Source organism: Thermobia domestica, chromosome 17 (assembly GCF_964235325.1).
Source record: "Thermobia domestica chromosome 17, izTheDome1.hap1.1, whole genome shotgun sequence".
Classification (NCBI taxonomy): Eukaryota; Metazoa; Arthropoda; class Insecta; order Zygentoma; family Lepismatidae; genus Thermobia; species Thermobia domestica.
Window position 1 is genome coordinate 128,536,202 of NC_137470.1, and position 25,426 is coordinate 128,561,627.

The following is a 25,426-nucleotide window of genomic DNA, read 5'->3' on the forward strand; positions in this document are numbered from 1 at the left end:
ATCATGCCGGTCAAAACCACCACTACGAATATACTTCTCCGCAAGAAACGCACTATGCTCACCGCTGCCGTATTCCCATCACAATTCACACAGCGCCCTCTCCAAATACGGGAGGTCTTTTTTGCCGGGCACTGTATCTTGGAACATATAAATTACGTAGATAAAAACAGACGCCAGCCAGCGAAAAGTATTTTTTTCGAAATAATTACTCAGCTTTTATTAACATCATTACATTGAATGTAACTGATAAGTCGAATATTATCTGGCATCTATCTATTTGAAAAACAGAAGAGCAAGGAAAAATGAAGTACAGTGTAAAAAAGGAGCAATGTTCGTTAGATATTTCGATATTTTAAGCCCGACAACACGAAGATAAGATAATGGAGAGACAGACACCAACAACGTACAATTAAAAAAGTAGGTATGTTTCGCCAAAGGTTTTAAACTTACAAAGTCACAATTCTTTCTTAACTCTACGCTTCGAGGATAGTAACAATTCCAGGCACCCAAAATTCAACATTTAATTACTAACACAAAACTGACCAAAACGCCACATTTGTAGCTATTAATAATTCCTGTGCAAAAGATTCGGCAGTGTAAAATTATCTTCATCAGACAGATTAACTGTTGGACGATGAACGTATAACGTGTCTGAAGACGATGTTACATTGCGGAAACGGTTCCACTGATATTATTAATATATATTTGGTGTTTTCGTCTGTTTTGATTTATTAATACTGCGAATATTCCCAAAGCCATGATGAATAAAATACATGTTTAATAACATACAGAGTGAAAAAGTGATTGATTGCACCGGGACTCGAAGCCGCGATCTCCGGCATACCGTGCCGATGCGCCAACCACTATGCCACCCGGTTCGCTTTTCAGAACAACGAAACACACTCTCGCTCCTGTAGTCGGTGCTCTTCCCTCAGAGCAGACGGATTGTACAGTCAGAAACAATATTAAATTTAGGTTGGATCTATCATTTCTTATACCTCCAACTTAATATTGTTTCTGATGGTACCACAGTCTGCGTGCTGTGATTGGACAATCCAATGTCCATACATATTGACAACATTTTTTGGCGGTTGTAATTTCATATATATTAATGAAAGACTGTTCTCAACATATAAGGCATGCCCAACTGAAAATGGGACTGAGGTTAGAGCGCCGTTATTATTAGTGTTAGAACTTTGCAATTTCACTGCTAGATAGGTGTGTATGTCAGGAGAAATTTGACATACAGTGAATAGGATCTGTGTGTTGTTGACTGCAACAGAAGCGGGACAACAGGTAACGAGCGTGCCATAGATTCCTCCAAACAGGCTCAGCGCACGGTAATCCAATTTTTGTCAGCAGAAGGTCTTAGTGAAATTTACCGTCGAATGAAGGATATGTATGGGACTGAGTGTGTCACGTGTTCAGATGCTGTAGTGAGTTTCCTCATGGACGTGTGAGTCCAGCAGACATGCCACAACCAGGTTAACCACATTTGGTCATCATGGATGAATCAATTGCTGCAGTGGACGCCCTTGTGAGAAAGAATCGTCGAATAACCATCTGGGAGATTGCAAACAGCCTGTGTTTGAGCAAGGGAACCGATGAGTTCCGAAAAGCAGTTGAAGAACGGTTCCGCACGCAATCCACGACTTTCTTTGCTGACGGTGTTCATCATCTCGTGGACCAATGAGACACCTGTCTCAACCAGCTAGGTGATCATGTATAGACAGTATTGTTAAACAGATCTTGTACACTATGTAATACTTTTCAATTTATAATATACTTATGCATTAAAACTAAATAAATCTTTGCTTAAATGTATCAATCCAACTTTCATTTGGGCATGCCTTATATCTGGATACTGGATTGTCCAATCACAGCAGCTAGGCTGTGGTACAAGCCATGTGGTCTGAGTGGAGAGCACCGACTGCAGGAGTGAGAGTGTTTGGCTGTTGTGGGAAGCGGACTGGGTGGAGTAGTGGTTAACTCATTGGCACGGTATGCCGGAGATGCCGGGTTCGAGTCGCAAACCAGTCATGCACTTTTTCACTCTTTGTATGTTACTGTGTTCGCACCTACAGAGGATTTCGTGTGTAAAACTAAGTTTCAATCGGTTGTTTGATCTTTTCATTAATATATAATAGACGTTTAATTAACAAGAACACTAAAGGAATAAAGTAAATATGTAACCTGACATTCTTGTTCATATTTGATCTTCACATGCTCTTTCGAAGATGTCCAGTGTAGCTGGTGAAAATATTAAACTTTGTTTTCTTTTCGGTTTCGAACGTATAAGGGAACTTCAAGGGTGAGTAAAAGCAACGATAACCGCAACAAGTTTACATTGTACTTCTGTGTAAAATTGTGTCTGTAAGACAAAATGGCTAACTTGCATGTTTTCTTTGCGCAGATCTAGGGTTCGATCCTTGTAAGTGGTACCTGCTTCGGGTTAATGTAGAATAGATGTTCTGATTCCGTTTCAGAGTCCTCTCTCACATATCCTCAACAAAAAAGGGGGGAGTGAACGTATCGTCTTTATTTTTGAACTTCTAGTAAGTAGTGTTAGGGTTTGTGTGGAAATGCATCTTTAGATTGATATAGTGAACTTCATGCAGGTATGGTGATAAAGAAAGGGAAAAAAATATATCTGACAAAGGTATTTGTTTTTACACATTTGCATATTCTGCCGATTTTGGCAGGATTTGAACACATTTAGTCTATTTACATTAAAAAAAAAAGTTTTATTTTTAATTTTAGAAATGTGCAATTCATTTGTGTCTTGGTTTCTATTTTGCTCTTTAGGTTTATTATTATTATTATTATTATTATACTATTAGTGCTCTTCAAAGTGAACTCGTTTTTGATCGAAATTTTTAGAATGAAGCTGGTTTTGCAATTGTCTTTATGTGACGTTGATACGAGAATCAATGATGATAACATGAGAAAACAATAATTGAAATAATGCTATCAATTAAATACATTTATCAAGTAATCAATCTTAGTAAGCTTTAATAATTGAAAACTGAAATCATGGATAACAAAAATGATGAAATGCGTACAACATAATTTCAATAGTACAGTAATATTATAAAAGATATATAATTTAATCACTCGGTAAATCTGTCCTTCAGAGAGGATTTGAAGTTGTCTTTCTGTCTTGTTTGAGTGTTGTGTCCGGAGATGAGTTCTAACTTATGTTTTCGGCCGCGGTGGTTCAGTGGTACAGCGTCTACCTCTGGTGCATGGAGTTCCTGGTTCGATCCCAGCTCGTGCCAAGTGAACTTTGTGGTGGACAAACACCATGTGCGTGGGTTTTTTCGGGGTTCTTCCGTTTCCTCCCACCTTCTTCATTTCACCATTTCATTCATTTCTCATCATCACCGTCTCCTTTAGTCTAGCCGGCATAATCGTGTGACCTAAAACTTAGATTTTATTTCATTTTAATTTAACTTATCTTTTCTAATATGGGTAGGCGGCATCTCAGGCATAGTGCGGTCAGTTTGTTTCCTGTGTTTCTCAAAAAGTGATGCAGCGAACTTCAATTAAGACCAGGAGTAAAAGGAATAGGTTGTGAGGTAGGGTTAGGTATATCACGGTGCAAGAACTATGTGATTATGGCTTTATGACGCAAGAAGTTACGTTTGTTTCTTTCTTTGAAATTTAGCGTCTCTGTTGAGCACCGAGGCTATGTGAGACGTAGACCTACAGCGTAGGGTGGAATCTGAATCATCGTAAAGAGTTCAAATTGTAGTAGTCTCCCATCAAGTATAGAACCAGGGATCACGTGCATCAAAGACGCGGACGCTAGCCAACGGGAGACAAATCAGGTAGTTACATGTTCATGTCAATTAATATTCCTGCGGTGCAAGACACTCTTGTCTTCCTATATTGTTATGGAACTATAGCTCTTCACAAGTGAGAAAATAAAATCCGAAATCACTCAATAAGGAATTGGTCCTGCATGCAGTATTTGCCATTGTTCAGTGCTTGGAAGTATTAGCTGGCTTGTAAAGAATCCTAAATAGATTTGAACATTAGCCCTTCCGCAGTAAGACGAAGGAAATAGTACCACGGGTCTCAGGTAATCTGCAAACTGAAGCTAAATACCATAAATCGAACAACCAGCTTGTTTCAGAAGATTCTGAACAATCAAATTTCTCGGTTTATATACGCGTATAAAATAAAGACATCCGGAGAACGAGTACTGTCCCTTGAAGCCTCTTGTGTAATTGTGTATTTTTCTGTGGTGATCTTCTTCAATTTGAACTATGTTCGATGGCTGTCCGTTGGTCGGCAGCACTTAAAAGGTGTGATCAAAAAGTACGGTGAATGTAGTTGCACAGTGCCATCTATCGGTGTTGTACCCATTTCAACTAGTAAGCCCGGTAGCCTAAAACTTTTGGTACAGTCAGTGTCGAGTTTGAACGACTTTTAACATGTTAGTTGGCTTCCAGAAGCGGAAGAGTGAGAACGTGTTGAGTCTGTTGCATGCCAACATTAAGTTTTGTTCTAAGCTGCAAAGAAGTGCCAAAGAAGCTCAGGAAATGTCAAGATAGACTGTTTATTTATTTATTTATTTTATTTACAAACATAATTTCATATACAACTGAATGCCAGTTTACATTGCAATATCTAACAAATCTAAACGATGACAACATAAAATAATAAATAACAACATCTAAGTAATAACAGAAAGGTTGACAACACAAGGTTTGTACTAGCCAGGGAAAATGGTACAGGTCAGGGAAACTCATGGAAAAAGACTGGAAATCAGGAAAAGTTAGGGAAATTTTATAAAATATACCTAGTTATATCATAAATACTGTTAAAAAGTTTGGAGTGGCGCTGTAGGCATCCGAAGTGGCACAGTGCTGCCATCTTTGTATAAAGCGGAAGATGCATGTAGTGTGTGTTTGACTGTTCATGACATACGCTGATATTGTACTGAGTTCTGATGGAGTAGGGCGATTGCGAAAATCGTGTAGCAGTAATTGCACTACACAAGGTCGGGAAGACAGCAGGTGAGATTTTCAACCTCATGAAACCCCTACAAATCAGCAAGAGATTCGTGTATCGCTCCATACAGCGATACACCGAGACTGGAACAGCAGCTGACCGCGCAAGGAGTGGCAGACCACGAATGGTACGAACCCTGCAGGTCCAGAAAGCAGTCGCAGCAAGAATTCGAAGAAGTCCTGTTCGAACACAAAGTGTGATGGCTGCTGAGATGAACATCAGCAGAAATTCCATGTCTCGTGTGCTCAGGAGTGACCTACACCTATGGGCGTATAAAAGGCGGACTGGTCACTTTCTGACCCAAACATTAATGTCGCAGAGGGTCCTTAAATCAAAGAGACTGTTGCGGCGTTACGCCAACATTCTGCACAGAAAGATTCTGTTCACTGACGAAAAGGTGTTCACAATTGAGCAGGCCTACAACGCCCAAAATGACCGTGTGTATGCCACGCATCTACTGCAGCTGCTGAGGCAGCTCTAAGGGATCAGAGGACACATCATCCTGCCTCAGTGATGATTTGGTGGGGAGTGAATTACTCAGGCACAACCCAGCTGCATTTTTGCGAACAAGGTGTACAAAGATGTGCCCAGGTGTACCAGGACACAGCGCTAACACCTGTAATGAAACCACTGTTCCCTGGAGAAAGGTGGACCTTCCAGCAGGATTCCGCTCCAGGTCACAAGGCGAAAACAACCCAGGACTGGCTGGCACGGAACGTTCCCGACTTCATTTCTACCATTGATTTGCCTTCAAACAGCCCGGACCTTAACCCGTTGGGCAGTCCTTCAGGTAAAGGTCTGCCATAAACGGTATCCATCTGTCGACAGTCTGAAACAATGTTTGACCCGACCAGTGAACAATTTTCCCATGGACGTGGTGCGTAATGCTATTGACCAGTGGCCGGACAGACTTCGTGCCTGCATCAAGACCAAGGGGAGACATTTCGAAAAATGATTCGTGCGTCAGGTGAATAACATATCAATGTAAAACATGACCAAAATAAATTGCCTTGGTGTTAAGACTCTCTAGTTATTCACATTCAATCTTGTGACAGTATTTATGATATAACTAGGTATATATTTTCTAACATTAATTGTACACTAATTTCAGCTTAGCCAACCATTAATAATCACAGTAGGGAACGTTGCTCAGATTTTTATGGGTGGTAAGTGGAATGTACGTATGAGCAATTGATTATCATTTGTCTCTATGGAATAAATGTTCTCATGTGAAGGGTAAGGGGAAGAACAAGGAATGTCCATGTGTGTGCTTTAACGGGTGTTTTATCCTTTCTGTTGGTGACTCTTGCCATTATTTGACTATATATGCCATGCATACGTAGATGTAGAAATATCCATGTAAAAAGGAGCAAAAGATTTGACTAATGCTATTCATTTTGTACGCGGTTTCAATATTAAAACGCCGTTTTCTCGAAAATCCAGTTTTGTGACATCCCTTCTTTTTTTCCCCTTACCCTTCATATATATATATTCACAGCTATTTATTCCTTATTTATATGTCAACATCTTCCGACACCTGTCCGAAAGTCAGGGAATTTCCTGCCAAAGGTCAGGGAAAGTCAGAGAAATACATTTCTCCAGATCAGTAGAAACCCTGCAATACCTGACTAGAACCTATTCATTACGATGACGTCGCAGTACAGAGTTATATGCAGTTTCAGAATTAAATAAATCTACGGGTGAATGAATTGCAGTGCATAACTTAGGAAGCCTATAGAACAGAGGGCGTTGAACTATTGACAGTCCAGGTTGCACTATATGAAAAAGATGTGTTTTACTTGTTTGAATGGAATTCGCAATTACAATTCTGAGAGTAGCGTTTTGTATTTGAACTGGCCATGTGTGTGTTTGTAGAGATATTTGAGGTCACTGATTTTATGACGAGTATCAGGTAGTTGAATATTTAGTGTTCGTAACAGTTCGTGCTTTGTCATCGCACGTGTGCGAGGTACTCTGAAACGAAGTATTGACAGGAAGAAGTTTAGAACTGAGTTTAGCCGGGAGTTTAACAGTGGTATGAGTGATTCAAAAACGGCAACAAGTCAGTTGACAAGGAGCAACGATTGAGACGTCCTTCGGCGTCAAAAATAGATGAAAACGTGCAAAAAGTGGCACAAATGATTTGTTCAAACAGGTGAATGACTATTCGAGAGCTTTCTGAAGAACTAAAGATCTCGTATGAGTCCACAAAAAGCATTTTAACTGCCGATTAAGTGGGCAAATGACTTACTTTTTCACCACGAAAATGCGCCATGCCACATACCTTGCTTTTGATCCGCGAGTTTTTGGCCGAAAAATATTCCTGTCTGTCCACATTCACTGTGCTCTCCAGATATAGCAACATGCGACTTCTGGCTCTTTCCAAAAATTAAAAACGCGCTTAAAGGTAAAGATTTTGACCTCATTCCTGAAATTGCCAGAGCAAGTGAACACCCTTCCAAAAGAAACCTTCCAGAAATTCTTCCAGTTATATAGTCAACGTTGGCATAAGTTTGGATAAGTGCATTGCTAGCCAAGGACAGCAACTTTAAGGAGATTGAATCAAATTCCATGTAAGGTTATTACTTTGTTTTTAATAAAATTATTCGCCCTATTTTTTGATCACACCTCATACAGGTGTTTAGTTACTGCCCTGTAATTTAACACCGAAACTGCCACCAAGATTCTAAAGATCTTTCGTTATGGCAAAGAAAAAATGACCGAAAGATCCCTCGCTCCATATTCATAAGCTGCCAAAAATGCAAGGAAATGATCTTTGCTTCAGCTTAATTCGAAAAGTACGGAATCCATTCAACCAGTTTGAGATGATGTAGAACAACTACAAACTCCGTCCAAATGTTGATGGCCTCAGACAGTTCTGTACTTACACATCCAATTTTGTGTTGTTTAGTACTATTCTGTACCATTGTTACTATATACTACAGTATTCCGAGGATATGTAAGATGTGGACCTATTGTTTAAGGTGAAATCATAACCCTGGTGATGCGTTCAGTGTTCGCACACCAGGAATCGAATACTGGACTGCGTGTTACGCAGTAAACCAGCGGAGAAGGATACAGCGAATGTATAGCTGGAACAAAGTAAGTCCGAGACGGGAATAAAAAATCGATATTTTGCCAGGAAATAGTAAAAGCAGGATCACATGCGCTAAAAGGGGGAAAACAAATATGCACTGTAAGATCTTACGTTGGATGTTTTATCAATATGGTGGGGAGAAATAAGAATATAACAAAAGTAAAAAGTATCTATTAAGTCCAAATGGACACGATGTTGAAATACAGGTTTATGTGATAGTTTTCTCATGTTTAAAAGCCTGACATACTAGAAATAATACAAAATTTAGTATTTTTCTTTTGCTTGTGTTTCGTAAGTGAAAAGAGATAATGAAATGCACCTTTAATGTTATTCTACAACAGAAAATATGGACCTGAAGAATTTTCTGTGTAGCCATCCAAAGAAATTTCAGTGTTGCCAGAATGACATATCCCCCAAAATCTAAGTTAAGGCTGTGACTAGAGAAACGAACTCAACTGCATTTGATTACGTATCTTGTTATTTTGGTATCTTGTGAGCTACTTTTTAAATAACATTATTATTTAATTTTAATAACCTTATATAAAAACTATTTTCTTTTTTACAATCTAAATACAACTATCATTTAAAAAGCACTTCACAGGATTCCAGAACAACATGATGCGTAATCAAATGTAGTTGAGTTTATTTCTCTAGTTGTTGCCTTAACTTAAATTTTGGGGGAAGTGTTATTCTGGCAACACTATAATTTCTGTGGATGGCAACACTGAACATTCTTCACGTTCATATTTTCTGTTGTAGAATAACATTATTTCATTTCATTTCAGTTGCATTTCATTGTCTTCTTTCACTTATGAAAAACAAGCAAGAGATTTTATTATTATTATTGTTATTATTATTTTCAGTATGTTAGGCTCTTAAAGAATAGAGAGTTTAATAGAGGAAGATGGTTGTTACTAGTTCCCATTAATTTTATCTTTCACCACTAAATTCTCATTACTTTCAAACTGGGAAAATTATTACTTGAAGCCACATTGCAACATGGCGTCCATCTGGACGTTGCTTGTTCTTTAATATTTCTTTTCTTCCTGTTCTCTTTCCATCTGATGTAGCGTTGGGGAAAGAATTATAGTGCCTTTTATTTTTTATTATTATTATTATTACGAGAGTTACACTGAAAGTTTGGGGAATCACATACTGGGAACAATGTAATCTGTTAGATGTTGTTGTAGTTAAAAACTATCGTCTTTGTTCACTCTTTCAAAATCGTATGCAACTTGGAATCTTAGTCGTTGCAGAGCACCAGTTTAAAGTGAGGTGATCGTGATCAAAAGTGGACCTGACAAGAGAGCACTTCCGTGCCATGATTTATTATAATTTTCGCCAAGGGTCAACACAGCAAGAGTGTATTCGTGGGTTGACTGCTACTTCTCCTGATGAAGCCCCATTCCAAACGACAGTTTGCAGGTGGTTTCACGAATTCATATGTGATCGGATCAGCCTGAGTGACGACGATCACGCAGGTCGTCCATCGAAAGCCATTGTGCCCATAAACATTAAATCTGTTCGTGAATTAATTAACCGCGAAATTCAGGAGACCGTAGGAATTGGCATGATACAAATACAAACAATATTGCATGATCATTCAGGCACTCGTTGGATCCCACGTAATTTAACTCAAGCACAAAAAGACGCCCGTATGAAGTGTGCAAAGCTATGACGAAATGGTTCAAATCTGGATCATCTAGTTTGGTGTTTAACATCCTAATAGGTGATGAAAAGTGGATTTATGCATACGAACTGAAAACAAAGTGACAATCTGCTGTGTGGCTGTTCAGTGAACTAAACCAACCAAAGTTGTTCGTGCACGCAGTGTTTCCAAACAAATGATTGCATTATTTTTTGGTAAATCAGGTCATATTCTAACTGCCGTAGAACAGTCAATGCAGAATGGCACACAACCGTATGTCTACCAGACCTACTGAATGCGAGCAGACAGTTCAACCCCAACCGTCGAATTATTCTGCATTACGACAATGCCAGCTCGCACACAGCGAGTTCCACAAGTGTTTTTCTGGACCAGGAAGATGTTGAAGTCATGACCTCCTGCTTATTCCCCTGACTTACCCCCGTTGATTTATTTTTGTTCATAACAATCAAGAACACGTTGTGTAGGAAGCGTTTGCACTCCAGAAGAAGCCATCAAGGCATACAAACTGCATGTTTCACGGGTACCAACTTCGGAGTGGCATAACTGTTTCGAAGATGTGGTTCTATCACATGAAACAATGCATTGCAGCACAGTTAAGTACTCTGAAAAGCAGCAAAAAGTTGCTGCACTTTGATGTTTTTGCGTTCTATCATTTTCCCGAAACCTTTAGTGCAACCCTCGTATTATTAAATGTACAGTATATGACCCATTTAACTTTTTAGTATTTCATTGATAATATATAGCAATGTGTGAGTAGGAACAATACCCTATGACATGGGTCAAAATAACTTCGAAGAAAATTTTTATCTTTTCTGTAGAATACTTGAGTTCTATTCAATTACAATATAATGGATATATTTTTGCGTTGTAAAATTATTTAAACTGACTACAGAGTTGAAAGATAATATATTAGCACAGATGGTTGTAGGGTTGAGTGGTAGCAAGAAAGAAGGATATTCGTACTAATAATCTATAAGCACAATGAAACGATTAAAGTACCAAATTTGCGCTACTTTATTATAATATTTATTTTATTAATTAGATTATATCTTCACTGTAATTCGTGAATTGATGAAATTGGGTTTGGTGGTCACCTAGTAGAGTTGGACACAATAGCTTAATTTTCGGTATATTTAATGTGATTATCTGTATGTGATTCTACCCTACTGTATACAGGATTAAGCGTGAAAATAAATAAATTAAATAACCCGGAGCAGTAAATCAGAACAGTTAACTGCCTATGCTATAAACTAGAATTGCTCCAATCTTTGCACTAAATCTGGCACGTTCTTCAAATTTTACCCAGATTCTAGAATAAAAACTGATTGCTAACATGCTGTCAACAAGGCATAAGCAGTAACTTTTTTTTTTTTAACCAGAATATTGCATTTACCTTACATATAGTTAACATTTAAAAAAATAAATAAAAATAGGTGCAGAGTTACTTAACGGATTTACATATTTTTAAAATTTACAGAACAAATTTGTAATAATATTTTAACACACCAGTGTGTAAATGATCTAAATATGTTGTGTTCCTACTTGTGCTATGCATGTCTACGTAGAAATACATTAATGAAATTTTAACTTGTTGAGCACTGATTCGCCCATAATGTAGCCATTATTTACAGTATACGAACTAAAATGGAATATCTGAAGTCAATGTGCATATTCATGACACGCAACCATAGTAATAAGCAAATACATTATACACATAATCAATTATAATGTCAGTGATATATGGTCTTTATTGGGCAAAACACTCCAAACAATAAAGATTCATCTTAAACTGGAAAAGTGGTTATCCTTCGTTTTTCATTATCGTTTGGCCATAACACGAACGCCTAAAGATATGCAACTCATAAAACTATGTGGTATTGGAATGTATAATTTTTAGGATATGATGCTTTACTTTTTAAAATTCCAATACTTCCAGTGTACCCCTAAAAATGTAATAAAAAAGGACCGTATTTTTTAAAATATTCAATTAGAACTGGGCAATCTGCACAAAATTTGGAATCTACCAGCGAAAACGGCACGTTTCTATCACTTGTGGCTTTTCAAGATCTCCCTGTCGAAAAGATTAGAGACAACCATATAAACTTTTCTTTGGGCACAAACATATAAACCTAGCATTTTAATATATAGATGTTTAAACACATTTTCTGCCTGAGAACATTATGTAAAGCGTTACTCAAGCAGAAGTGCGAAGGAAGAATGTTACTTTTCTAAAAATATTTGTAAGGAAACTACTATGAACACATTTTCTATTCTACATTACGGATATATATATATATATATATATATATATATATATATATATATATATATATATATATATATACAGGGTATTAATGAACTATACCGACAAACTGTGAGAGGTGTTTCCTCACATCAAAATAAGAGAAAAAGTTCATATGGACCTATGGCAAAAAGTGCATAGTTTCAAAGCACTCTCCAAAATCGCGAAAAAGCTAAATTTCAACAGGCCCTATTTCGAATTTCAGAAACTATGGTTGCTGGTCCTTATCAGTGTAAAAAAAAAGCCACGCATACACAATCCAAAAGTGCATATTTTATCAATTTTCAGTTGGTGTACAGGATATTCTCTACAGGAGGTAATTCTCAGATATGCTCTCAATAGAATTCTCAGATATACCTGATTTCAAGGAGGGTCCAAAGTAGGCAGGAGGAAAGCCTTGACAACAATGGATATCCATTGCTTTGGAGGGAAGTCGGAAGTGTTAGGAACCTGCACTTTCATGTTCTTTCGTGTTCGGAATAACGTGTGATACGATGTATTTCGTCATGGTATATTTCACGTTTTCTTCACTTATAGGTGTGAAAGAAACATCGCAGCATGCGTTTTCCCAGTACGAGAGACCGTGCTGTTGACGATCCTTAACACTTCCGACATTGCGCCAAATGATTCCGTGTTCACTGTTATAAGGCTTATCGCTTGCCTACTTTGGACCAATCATAAAGTCAGAGCATTTCTCAAAATTCGGTTGATGGCATGTCTGGGAATTTCACTCTACAGGGAATACTCTGTACACCAATTGAACATTAATGAAATATGCATTTTTGAATTGCATTTGCGTGACTTCCTTTATGCTGATAAGGACCACCATCCACAGTCTCTCGAGTTCGAAACGGGGTCTCTTGAAATTTGGCTTTTTCGCGATTTTGGGCAGTCCTAGCTCTGAAACTATGCACTTTTCCCCATAGGTCCATATGAGCTTTTTGTCTTACTTTGATGTGAGGAATCACCTTGAATCACCTTTTACAGTTTGTTGGTATAGTTCATTAACACCCTATATATATAATTACTAAGTTAATTGGTTAACGATCCGAATTTTGCGTATCAGTGAGTATTTTATTTAATATATTACTTGAAAGGTTTCACAAATTCGTAATGTCAGTGACCAATATTCCTAACGAAATCGACACTAAAATGCATGTGTCTGTGGCAGTTTGTAGGTCATACTTCATGTGCGCATGTTCCTAGATTCAACTCCCTGCGGGGAGGTCATTAGTACGTTCCTTGATTTGAAGTTTAGGGACCTTTTTCAGCATTAAACTCGTAGTCATCACGCTGTATTTCATTTACCAATAATAACTTCCCTGACAGTATAGCCCCGAACTATGGTCTACCAAACGAGTTCCTTTTGTGATCACCGTGTGCGTGGGTTTTCTCGGGGTTCTCCCGTTTCCTCCCACGTTCTTCATTCCTCCATTTCATTCATTTCTCATCATTACCGTCTCCTTTAACCAGGGTTGGCTAGTTTAAACAAACTTTTTTTTAAGCCAACTGGCTTAAACCAAAAAACGAAGAATGTTCGTAAAAGTGTAAGTCTGTAAAATCTTGATGTACACAAATTTATGGGTTATTATTTTCACTCCCGTATATTATTCGTATTATATTCAAACGTAAATTTCCCACTTATCACTCAAAGAGATTATACTACAAAAGCAGCTTTTTAAAAATAAGTTTATGAATGTTTCTTTTATGATTTTTTTAGTTTCTTATTATTATGCAATTGCAATCAAAGAAAAATTCTAAATATTGTTACGTTTTAATAATGTTTACTGTTGATAAAATATATCGAAATGCCATACTTTTTTGGTGGGGGTCGTACAAACCCCACGAGAGGCATTTATTGAAATCAGAAATATCTTTGGAATCTATTTATGTATAAATGGGTCAGAGCCAAAATGAACTCAAAAAATTCATATCTTTTTTTTTCTTAGTGATATGCAAATTAAATCGTTGTATTTCTTTAACTTGAACTAATAAAAGTTGTAGTGAACTAACTTGGACTAAATTAGTTCTTCTATACTCTGCAGTATTTCGAAATTGTCCATATGTAATTCTGTATAATGGTTTCACTTCTGCAACTGTTTATCTTTTTATCCCTCTGAAATGACTCTTGACAGCTATATTAACAAGTATGTAAAAATCAGTACAATGTATTTATCGGGAGTCCTTCGTGTGTAAGTCGACAGACGTATCGCATTTGTGGCCAATTAGTCCCGGTTTCGAGTTCAAATGGAGGACAATTTTTCTCGGATGTAAGCCGAAAAGCGGTTTGGATTGCGCTTTAAGATTATGTGACCCATTCCAGTATAATCCGGTTGTTGCACAGTAACACCTAGACGAAACAAAATTATTTCTGTCCGTATGTGATATAAATACATGGAGCAAATTATTTAAACCAAAAACCTGGTTTAAACAAAAAAGAAGGTTAAAAAAAACAGTTTTTTGTTATTTTTTTTTTTCAATAAAAACCATGGGTTTTGCCAACCCTGCCTTTAGCCTAACTGGCATAAGCGTGGGAGGTAGAACTTAAGGACTTCATTTCATATCGGTTGAGTGATGTGAGCACTTTGACCCAAACGTGATTGTTACTGAGTGAGTTTCTAGGTTTATCAGAATGGTTTTAGTTGAGTGATGTGTTGTCAGCACAATGTTACTAGATATCTGGTCCCACCAGACGCATCTAGTTAAGTGATATGGATCAGCACATGCACCCGAGCGCGACTTTTGCTGGGGTTTCTAGGTATAATAGACGGCTTTTACTTGAGTGATGTATCATCATCACATCGACCTCCTACCCAGTTGTTACTGGATTTCTAACTCTACGAGAATAGTTAGTGATGTGATGTGTGGTTAGCACATTAATCCCAACATGTTTGCTACAGGGCTTTCTAGGCCTACCAGATTGCTTGTAGTTGAGTGATGAGTGGTCAACACATGGATCCAAATTCGAATATAAATGGGTTTGTAGATCTACCACATGGCCTTGGATATTAGAGGGATCACCCTTTTTACACTACCACCGTCTGCTCACTGGACACTGACTTACTACTTCTCCTTGCGTAGTACGCGCTTTGCCTAACCCAGACTTGTGACGTGTTTCCAACTCTAGAGGTTTTAATTATATATATATATATATATATATATATATATATATATATATAATGTGTGTGTGGTGCATGTACATGCTTGCGAGCGACACTAAGAGAAAGACAAACGAAATCTTCGGTACGTGACGTTTGGGCGCGAGTTAAATCAAAAAGTCATTATGTTAGGTGCTGAGTACTAAGTTCGAATGAAGATATCACAAGGTGTCTACTGTAGTGAAAGTCCTTGAAGTATACTGGATTTTGTTTTACATACTAGAAATACTGGAATTTCAAAATTCTAAAAACTGAATTAACAATTAAATTTTGTAAATTTAAGTTTCAGCCAAAGTTGTGTGCTTTTTATTTGATAACTTTTCAAACCAAAAGTAAGTAGACCAGACTAGATATGATTGATGGCATTACATACATAGTGAGCCTATTCCATTAAAAAACTTAAAGTAGGCCTTGTACTGTAGTTATGCAATAAGTCTGAATGTCAAGCACATTTCTACTGGCTAAATGACCGATATATATATATACACTTAACCATTATTTTTCACTTTAAAATCGTTTTTTTTTTTCCGTTCGCCACTTTCTTTAATGCAGATTAAATGCTTATAATGGGACGAAAAAAAAAAGTGTGTTGTTTGGACTTTTATATTGGAATGTTAATTTAAAAAAAAAAGTGATATCAGAAATACGGCATACTGCAGTTCCTAAACTCAATGTCTTAGACATCTGTACGCGGAATATCTTTCCCTCAATTCGATTAGGATTTACGACTTTTAGATTTGTGGGCTCTCGGCATCTAAGGCCATTTAGCCCGTCACGTTTGAGGGAACACACTATCCGGGGAAAGGGAAGGAAGGAAGCGGCCTGGGACCTATAAATTAGGTACCACCCCGGCATTTGCCTGGTGTGAATGAGGAAAACCCAGGGAAACTTCATTCAGGGTGGCTGGCCTGAAAGAGCGTGTTACACTTTTTTGACCGAGTGCACCCACCGAGACCGCTCGCACCGAAGGCGAGAGTGTTAGCGACTACGCTACGCGGGGCCACTTCCCTCCCTCAACCTTTTATTGGTAGTTCTTTATTGGACTTAAGGAAGAGAAGAGTTTGGCAAAAGTAATACGAAAGAAAACAAATTTTAATATTCATAAATATATAATTGTTAACTTTTTTAAAAAAAAAATACAAGAATTAAATCAATATGTTTTAATTAACATTAAGAAAATTGTTAACAGTTCGTCTGATTCCTTCATTTCCTAGCTTTCTTATATAATACAAAAATGAGATCATTAGATCAGAAGTACAAGAATCGTAAACAAGCGAAAAATGAATCCATGACGAGGTTAGGCAACAAATGCCAAAAACGCATTAAACTATTTAGTTTAGATGAATAAATAAGATAGAGATAGAAAATATACAGATAAATGAGGTGAGATAAAGATAGAAGTGTACGAAGTGTATATATATATATCTTGATTCGCGCTTAGTTTTCAGTGCCTACCTTACTTTATGTCGTAAATTGTGATTTTTACTATGTATCTCGCGCCCAAACGTCCTGTTCCGGAAATCTTCCAGTTTAATGTCCTGCGATTACGCCTTTTGAGGCTAAGGAGGGTGGGTAATTAAGGCAAGTGAATGGAATGAGAATGTGAAGGAAAACTAGAGTATCGCAAGAAACCCAGCGGACACGATGTTGTCCACCGCAGACTTACTTGGCCGGCGATTGAACCAGGGACACCACTCAATAGAAGTAAGCACTGTACCACTGAGCCACCGTGCCTCCAAAAAGGAAGAAAGAGAGGATCTATTGTTATAACTCAATTTCGAATTCTTCCTGTTGAATAATAACTGTATTAATGTAAGGAAACAACATATATTCTGGTTGATAAACTAACTATGGTTAATATAATTATTCTTCTTGTGTAAATGAGAAAGAGAGAAAATTTAAGGAAAAGCAAATCAAAGTTTTCAACGAGGATTGCATTCGTAATTATCAAAATACGAAACTCGATCTCGTCCACCTCTTCAATTATATAAGAAAATATCATTTTTATTATTTCATGTAATATATTAACTAGGTATATTTTCCGGTGTTAAGATACTTTATAACCACTTGAAGAAGCTGGTCCTTTGATAATTCAATATGAAAATTCCAATGCAAAACATGGAAAGCAAACAACAACATTTTTGCAAACACAGCCAGGGGCTGAGAGAGAGACATACAAAAGACACACAGCTCATTGTGTGTAGTCTAGCCTGAAGTCAAGTACATAAAGCCACAACCAATACGTCAGCTATTTTGCAGTATCTTCGGAAACTCTTACCCTTGGGCGCGTCCAATGTTGCCAAACATATTTTGAGATGGAAAATATCTATTTTTTTTTTTTTTTTTTTGATTGTACCTACCTACCATCGCGCGCTACAGCCTGGAATAAGCTTAGACATTCTTTACAACTCTCTTCCTTCCTTCACGTGTTTTCGAAGTATTTTTCAGTCCCACGTTCTTCAAACTTTCTTTTATCTTTTCTAACCATCCGTTTCGTAGTCTACCTCTTTTCTTGGTTTTATATACTCCATATAGGTTTCTTTTCGGTACTTCATTACGCCTCATTTCATTTCGACGTATCCCAACAATCTGAGACACTGCATTTTGTTGTATGTTAGTGCCTTCCCCTTTTATAATTTTACCTAATTCGTTATTGTATCTTTATTGTCCACGTTCCCTTACTCAATATTAGACCATATATTTTTCTCGTGTTCAGTGAACTTAAAAAGTTAGTTATTGAATTCTCAATGTTTGTGTGTGTATCCGTCTGTCTGTTATTTGCGATTTTTTTTTTTTTTTTTTTTTTCAATTTTGAGCCCTCAATTCGATAGAGCATCAAAAACTATCTGAGAAAGTGGTGGAATTTTCCGCGTCACTCTTACCGTTCCCGAGATATTGGCCAAAAAAATGACCGATTTTCAGAGTTTTAAGAACCCACATCTCGGGAACTGTAACTTATAGATAGATGATATTTTGTGTTGATCAATACCTAAGAGAATTTTGAACATTTTGGTACCTAATAGGAATCGATGGCCACTGGTTTGGCCAGTGACTAGTTGACCAGTGCTCACCAATTCATATCGGTACCAAAATGTCTATCATCCTCTTAGGTATTAACACCAATATCATCTCTCTATGACTTACTGTTCCCGTGATATTGGCTAAAAAGTAGTTCCGATTTCAGGAGATTTAAGGAGCCATATCTCGGGAACCGTAAGTCATAGAGAGATCACATTGGTGTTGATCAATACGTAAAAGGATGGTGAACATTTTAGTACCAAACAGTAACAGATGGCCATTGGTCAAATGGATACTGACCAACTGGCCACCGTTCCCCAAATATTGGACAAAAAATTTCGAACTTTGGGAGATTTAAGAGGCTATATCTCGGGAGCTGTAAGTCGTAGACATGATATTTTGCGATTTTTTGCGAGAAACACAACAAAGTGGAGATAAAAGATTTACTTTTACATGTAGGAAAAATCACAGTAACCTTCCCTTTCCAACTTTCCATTCTTTTTAGGTTCGTTCTGGCAATGCTCTTGGAGCATTCTCAACCGATTTTCTTTCGAACTTCCTTTACATCTTGTCTTCAAGAGTGACAGAATGTATGACTGTATTAATAAAACAAAATTGACCAAAGTACTAAGGGTATATCAATAATACTTGTGTTATTTTGCCGAAACTGTTACACTAGTAGTAATAATATAGATTTAATGCTTTGGTCTGTTTAGTTCCATTAATACTGTGCAATATTTTTAAAACTACTATAATGAACAAGATACAAAATGTATGGCTGTTCAGGGAGCGCACTAAGTAGTGTAATTGTTAAAATAAACTAATATATCGTTTTCTTGTTGTTCAGTAAAATTTACTATCTATATATTAAAATGCTAGGTTTATATGTTTGTCTCCAATCCTTTCGACAACGATATCTCGAAAACCACAAGTGCTAGAAACGTCCCGTTTTCGCTGGTTGATTTCAAATTTTGTTTAGACTGTTCAGTTCTAATTGAATATTTAAAACACATGGCCGTTATTTCTTTATTACATTTTTTAAGGGGTACACTGTAAGTGTCGAAATTTAAAAAAATAAATAAATAAAGCATCATATCGTACGAGGTATACATTCCAACACAACATAGTTGTATACTGGGGTTGTAAATTACGAGGTGCTTGTTTCATGGCCAAATTATACTGAAAAACAAAGGATAACCATTTCTTCAGTATAAGATGAACCTTTATTGTTTGGAGTATTTTCCACAATGAACACCTTGTATCACTGACATTATAATTTATTGTGTGGGTAATGTATTTGCTTATTACATACTGCATGCAAAATGAAACAAAACACTGATCATACATTAATTAGGAACTCCAATCGGAAGTAGGCTCAATCTTGCAAACGGTGCGACATATTGAAAAAATCTCCTCTTTATGTGGTAGCCTTTGCCGATTTTTATCAAGACGTCTTTCATTTGTCTATAGAGGAACATGTACGGATGTTGTGAGGAATCACAAGGAGATTCATGCTCATATGTGAATGATGAGCTGTGTTGAGAGCACAGGTTCAGCTAGTCTATATATTAAAATACTAGGTTTATATGTTTGTCCGCAGTCCTTTCGACAATGAGATCTCAATGCCGTTTTCACTAGTTAATTCCAAATTTTGTGTAAATTGTCCAGTTCTCATTCAAATTATATATATATATATATATATATATATATATATATCGGGTGTTGCAAAGTAAGTGTTACAACTCTTGGGAGGTGACTCCTGCCATTGAGACAAGAAAAAAAGTTCTCTTCAACTTTCTGCTATCGGACATAGTTTCAGATCTACAAGGTGCCGAAAGCATGGGAAAATGACTTTCGGACGCCAATAGTTCGGAAACTGTCCAACATAAAGAGGGCGGGTAAAAAATTCACTGAAGAAGTCATACCTGCTCTATTGAATTTTGTATGTTTCACAATCCTACCGTGCACGCGCAAGGGATTCCCCAAAGGAACGTAGGGAGTCCCGGATAATCTGCCAAATGAAACTTGGTCTAAATGGATATGAATTGATAGGCTTTCTACCAGGTAACAATAATTTGTTTGTATTAAGTCGATATCTGGAACAAATACAAAATGGCGGACACCTTCATGCTCGTTGTGTGTGGTTGCATAATCGCCAGGTACAGATGCTAGCCAACAGTGACGTTCTGAGTATTAAGTGTACCGAATTTGTACTCAAATACTCTAGAAAGACATCTGGAGTGTCGGTAGAACATAACAGATGAAGCAGGGTGATTCACATGTATGGAAACAACGAAAAATGCCCAGAAATGCACTCATACTCAGTAAACGTGAGTTGAAAGCGTCAGAAATGTGAGGATTAGCGTCAAGAACATGAAAGCCATTGCCAATTCACCAATAATATTCCTTCGTACCGATGCAATATGATGTGCACGGTTGCATACCAGTAAGGATGCAACAACTGAGGCCAAGTTCAAATTGTGCAATTGTACTCACTAAGATACTGGGTAAACTAAAGGAATGTCACTAGTGGGTTCGCATGATCGATATTGAAATGTGGCCAATGTGTGTGTTGATATCAACATGTAGCTAATGGACAAATGTAAACATGTCCCACTACTGCTGGGACATCATCCCAGGTGCGAAAAATAGGAAAATAACTACTCGGGTCTTGAATCTGAGGCCATGGGCTCTCAGTAGGATTGGAAACTGCGACCACGCGAGCAAAATCGAGCGCTCTAGCCCTGAGGTTCGAAGGAGCCTCACTTTCTCTGTATTCATTTCTTTGAGGAGTACCCACTTTGTTTGGCAAGCGTTCTTGTACAGCCTCCCGACATACTTGTGTGTTTAATTTTGTTACTCCTACTGCACAGTTGTAAACAATCAAAGCTTTAAGACGATTCCTCCTATTTCTCATGTCGTTTTATTTTCCATATGTATGGTGTTCCAGCTGTAGTGTTAAATGTGTCAAATTGGTTCATTTTCGTCTTTGTCTTGGCATGTGCACTGTGTGTAAGATACGAATTTCTGGAATTATTTTCCTATATTTCGAGTATGTCATATGTCTCAGAAGACGTGGGACATGATACAAGTTTGTTATTTTCACGCTCTATCAGAATTTGAACCATGCATTAAGATATTTCTTGCCATATGTGTCGACTGTAGGGCAATGTCCCAAACAAAGAGGGACATTGATACAATCGTGTTCTACTTACGTTCTACCAAAAGGTGCACCAGATGTAATAGCAGAATGTACAGCGTTATTTTCCTTGTTTTCGCACGTGAGACGGTGTCCCAGCAGAAGTGCGACATGTTGACATTTGTCCATTAGCTAGATGTTGATATCAACACACACATCAGCCACATTTCAATATCGATCATGCGATCCCACTAGTGGCATTCCTTTAGTTTACCCAGTTTCTTAGTGAGTACAATTGCACAATTTGAACTTGGCTTCAGTTGTTGCATCCTTATTGGTATGCAACCGTGTATATCATATTGCATCGGTTTGGGGGAATATTATTGGTGAATTGGCAATGGCTTTCATGTTCTTGACGCTAATCCTTACATTTCTGACGCTTTCAACTCACGTTTACTGAGTATGAGTGCATTTCTGGACATTTTTCGTTAAGTGTTTCCACACATGTGAATCAGCCTGCTTCATCTGTTATGCTCTACCGACATAGATAGAGATGTCTTTCTAGAGCATTTGAGTACAAATTCGGTATACTTAATACTCAGAACGTCACTGTTGGCTAGCATCTGTACCTGGCGATTATGCAACCACACACAACGAGCATGAAGGTATCCGCCATTTTGTATTTGTTCCAGATATCGACTTAATACAAACAAATTATTGTTACCTGGTAGAAAGCCTATCAATTCATATCCATTTAGACCAAGTTTCATTTGGCAGATTATCCGGGACTCCCTACGTTCCTTTGGGGAATCCCTTGCGCGTGCACGGTAGGATTGTGAAACATACAAAATTCAATAGAGCAGGTATGATTTCTTCAGTGAATTTTTTACCCGCCCTCTTTATGTTGGATAGTTTCCGAACTATTGGCGTCCGAAAGTCATTTTCCCACGCTTTCGGCACCTTGTAGATCTGAAACTATGTCCGATAGCAGAAAATTGAAGAGAACTTTTTTTCTTATCTCAGTGGCAGGAGTCACCTCCCAAGTGTTGTAACACTTATTTTGCAACACCCGATATATATATATATATAAACGTATCGGAAATTTATTAGCTGGTTTGAGATCTACGGGTTGGCGGGTTAACGGAAATTGCAGGCGCTTTGCTTAAATCTGAATGGCGAAACCTATTGCATGCTGGCAACTTCGAAGGCCTCAAGAGACGCAATGAGGGATGGATATGCATTTATTAGGAAAAAATATTTCCCCTTTATATCATGTTATTTCTACAAATTTGCTACAAACTCACTCCAACACCTATTCATAACAATTCATTTTCTTTGTTAGTCTCCTATCCTTTACTTGTGTGAGTAATGAGACATGCACAGTGGGAAGGAGATTACGGTCATAACAGAACGATGTGCTGAGAAGACAGCGCAGGTTCAGCTAGTATATTATAAAATAAACTAATATCTAGATAATGATTAGTTACTACATTTAGAATGCATATATAGCTTTGGTCCATAATAATAATAGTCTTTTTTTTTCTTCTTTTTTTTCAGTGGAGGCAATATCACACAGTGGCGGAAATTGTCCTGTAGGATTCAAGCTGAAATAGAATCTGAAAAAAAATCTCGTCTGGCCGCCGCCGTATCATTATCTAGTCAATCTTCGCAACACACTCAGAAAGGTAGGAAGAGGGGAAGGCCGTCCACCGCCGCCGTATCGTCATGTAGTCAGAAATCTCAACCCACTCAGGAAGGTAGGAAGAAAGGAAGGCCGTCCACCGCCGCCGTATCATCTGGTCGAAAATCTTCGGAACCTACGCAAGGAAGTAGGAAGAAGAGAGGAAGGCCGCCCAAAGCCACCGTATCATCTGGTTTGAAATCTTCGGAACCCACTCAGGGACGTAGGGAGAAGAGAGTCCGTCCGCAAAAACCTGCCGTATCATCTGATTAGATATCTTCGGAACCCATCCAGGGAGGTAGGAAGAAGATGGGAAGGCCGCCCAAAGCTGCCGTATTGACGCCTGAAGATGAAACGGTGTCTATGTTGTCTTCATTGTTCAGTGCATTATCTTTAGATGAAGAAACTGGTGTTTAGTAAGCATTTGGTGGATCAGTATGTATTTTCTAGTCATATATATTGTTACTGACCGTACTAATATTGTTTTATAGAAAAATCATACCAGTTGGATATTGATTTTCGGTTGTACCATAGAAAGTGTGATCTGAGTAAAGTAAAAGAATTCGAAGAAACGAAAATTCAGGTTCAGAAATTTAAAATTACCAATTTAGAAGTTGTTTTTCCAATAACCGCGTAGGTGTAGGATGAACGAGTTAATTTTGATTTCGTTGATTCCTGAGGTGAATATGTATCCTCAAAGTTAAACTTTTAGTCGAATTTCAGGAATTAAAGTTTTAAATTTTTATTAGTGAAAGATAAATGAGGGAAAAAATACAGGTTTGAAAAGTAAAAATCACGTGTTATGGTTTCAGTAAAGTGATTTCTAAAATCTTATTATAATATCCTTACCATCAAAAGTGATTATGTTAGGAATTCCTTTGCCAAAGAATATATTGAACAGTCCCGACCAGTCTTCCTTCATGTCTTGACACCAGTGCCTTAAAGAAGAAATGTTCAGTAGGTAAAGTAAATGTTTTAGTGTTGTATTCTTTTTTTTAAAGTTCACCAGTGTATGTAGGTTTTAGTTCGCGTTGTTTGTGAAAGTTTTATTATTTGAGTACCCATTCCCATTAAGCTCTGAAACAGATATATATATATATATATATATATATATATATATATATATATATATATATATGTGTGTGTGTGTGTCGGCACACTCGCATGATATGTTTGACATGTATTAAATATGCACAGTTCAAAGATGTTTATTTTTCAATAAAGTTTTACACATACTAATTACACTTATTTCATTTCTTGTCGTATTTACTTCAACCTTTCATATGATTATGGTCTATACCTTGAACATTTAGAGAACTGACACTTAGAGAAGTGAGAGGCATATTTAACGCTTAACCATATTTTTAGTATATATATTACTGAATTGTTCGAAATGATGTTTAACATGACTTTGAAACAGTGTTTATTAAATTTGTGTGTGTTGATGAATCGTTTCGGAAATAGATAGTTAGGTAATAAATAATTCGTTATGAAAAACTAAATACAGTTGAGTCCTGATCATCTGGCCTAATGTGAACCGAATCTATCTCGGATAAGCAAAAACTGGATTAACATAAAAAAATGTATTCATAAAAGAAATGTACAATATTTATTATTATTGTTTATTGATTATGTCTCTTTATTAGATTATTTATTATTAGTGTACTTATTATTTTCATTGGACATACGGTACAATACATACATAGGAAATTAGCAATAATCAGTAAATAAAATATAGTTTGATGATACTATATAAATAAGACACAACACAATGCAAATATGGCACGACTTAGCATACACAGATTTTTTTTTTTTTTTTTTTTTTTTTTTTTTTTTTTTTAATTCTTTCATAGTCTTCTGCTTTATTAAGCTATCTCGTTTTTGGCCGCTATATTGCACAGACGTAAAAACATCGTAATGTCAGCTGGTGCCGTGTCGACGAATGCCTTCTCAAACTGAAACTCAAAACGTGCAGCAATTAAAGCTTGCTCATTCAATTGAGGCAAGGTCGCCCGGAGTCGATATCTTCACACCAGCTTTGTTTACATTCTTGCTGAAGCAAAAGCCTGCAGTCTGCTTATCATTGTTGTTTTTAAATTTTCGTTTGTTTGATTGGATTAAGCTCGGATAACACGGAACCTTGGTCAGTCGAAACTCGGATCATCGGGACTCCACTGTAAAAATAAAGAATGAAAAAAGAAACCGTGACACGTTCGTATCACCTAATATTTAGTATATGCCTAATGATTGTTTTAAATATTTGACAGTAACCAATACCTTGCCATAAACCGTATTTTCTAAAACTCAACAAACGGGTACAAATGATATAAACATGCATACAGT

General features: G+C 37.2%; 1 long non-coding RNA gene across 1 annotated transcript in view; it reads left to right on the forward strand.

Annotated features, from left to right (window-relative positions):
* LOC145674328 (uncharacterized) overlaps positions 1 to 24,303 on the forward strand; it is a 37,501-nt gene extending 13,198 nt beyond the window's left edge. The window contains exon 4 of the long non-coding RNA XR_014128894.1: positions 22,960 to 24,303. This is a non-coding gene — a long non-coding RNA (uncharacterized LOC145674328). The remainder of the gene's footprint in view (positions 1 to 22,959) is intronic.
* Positions 24,304 to 25,426: the final 1,123 nt, after the last annotated feature.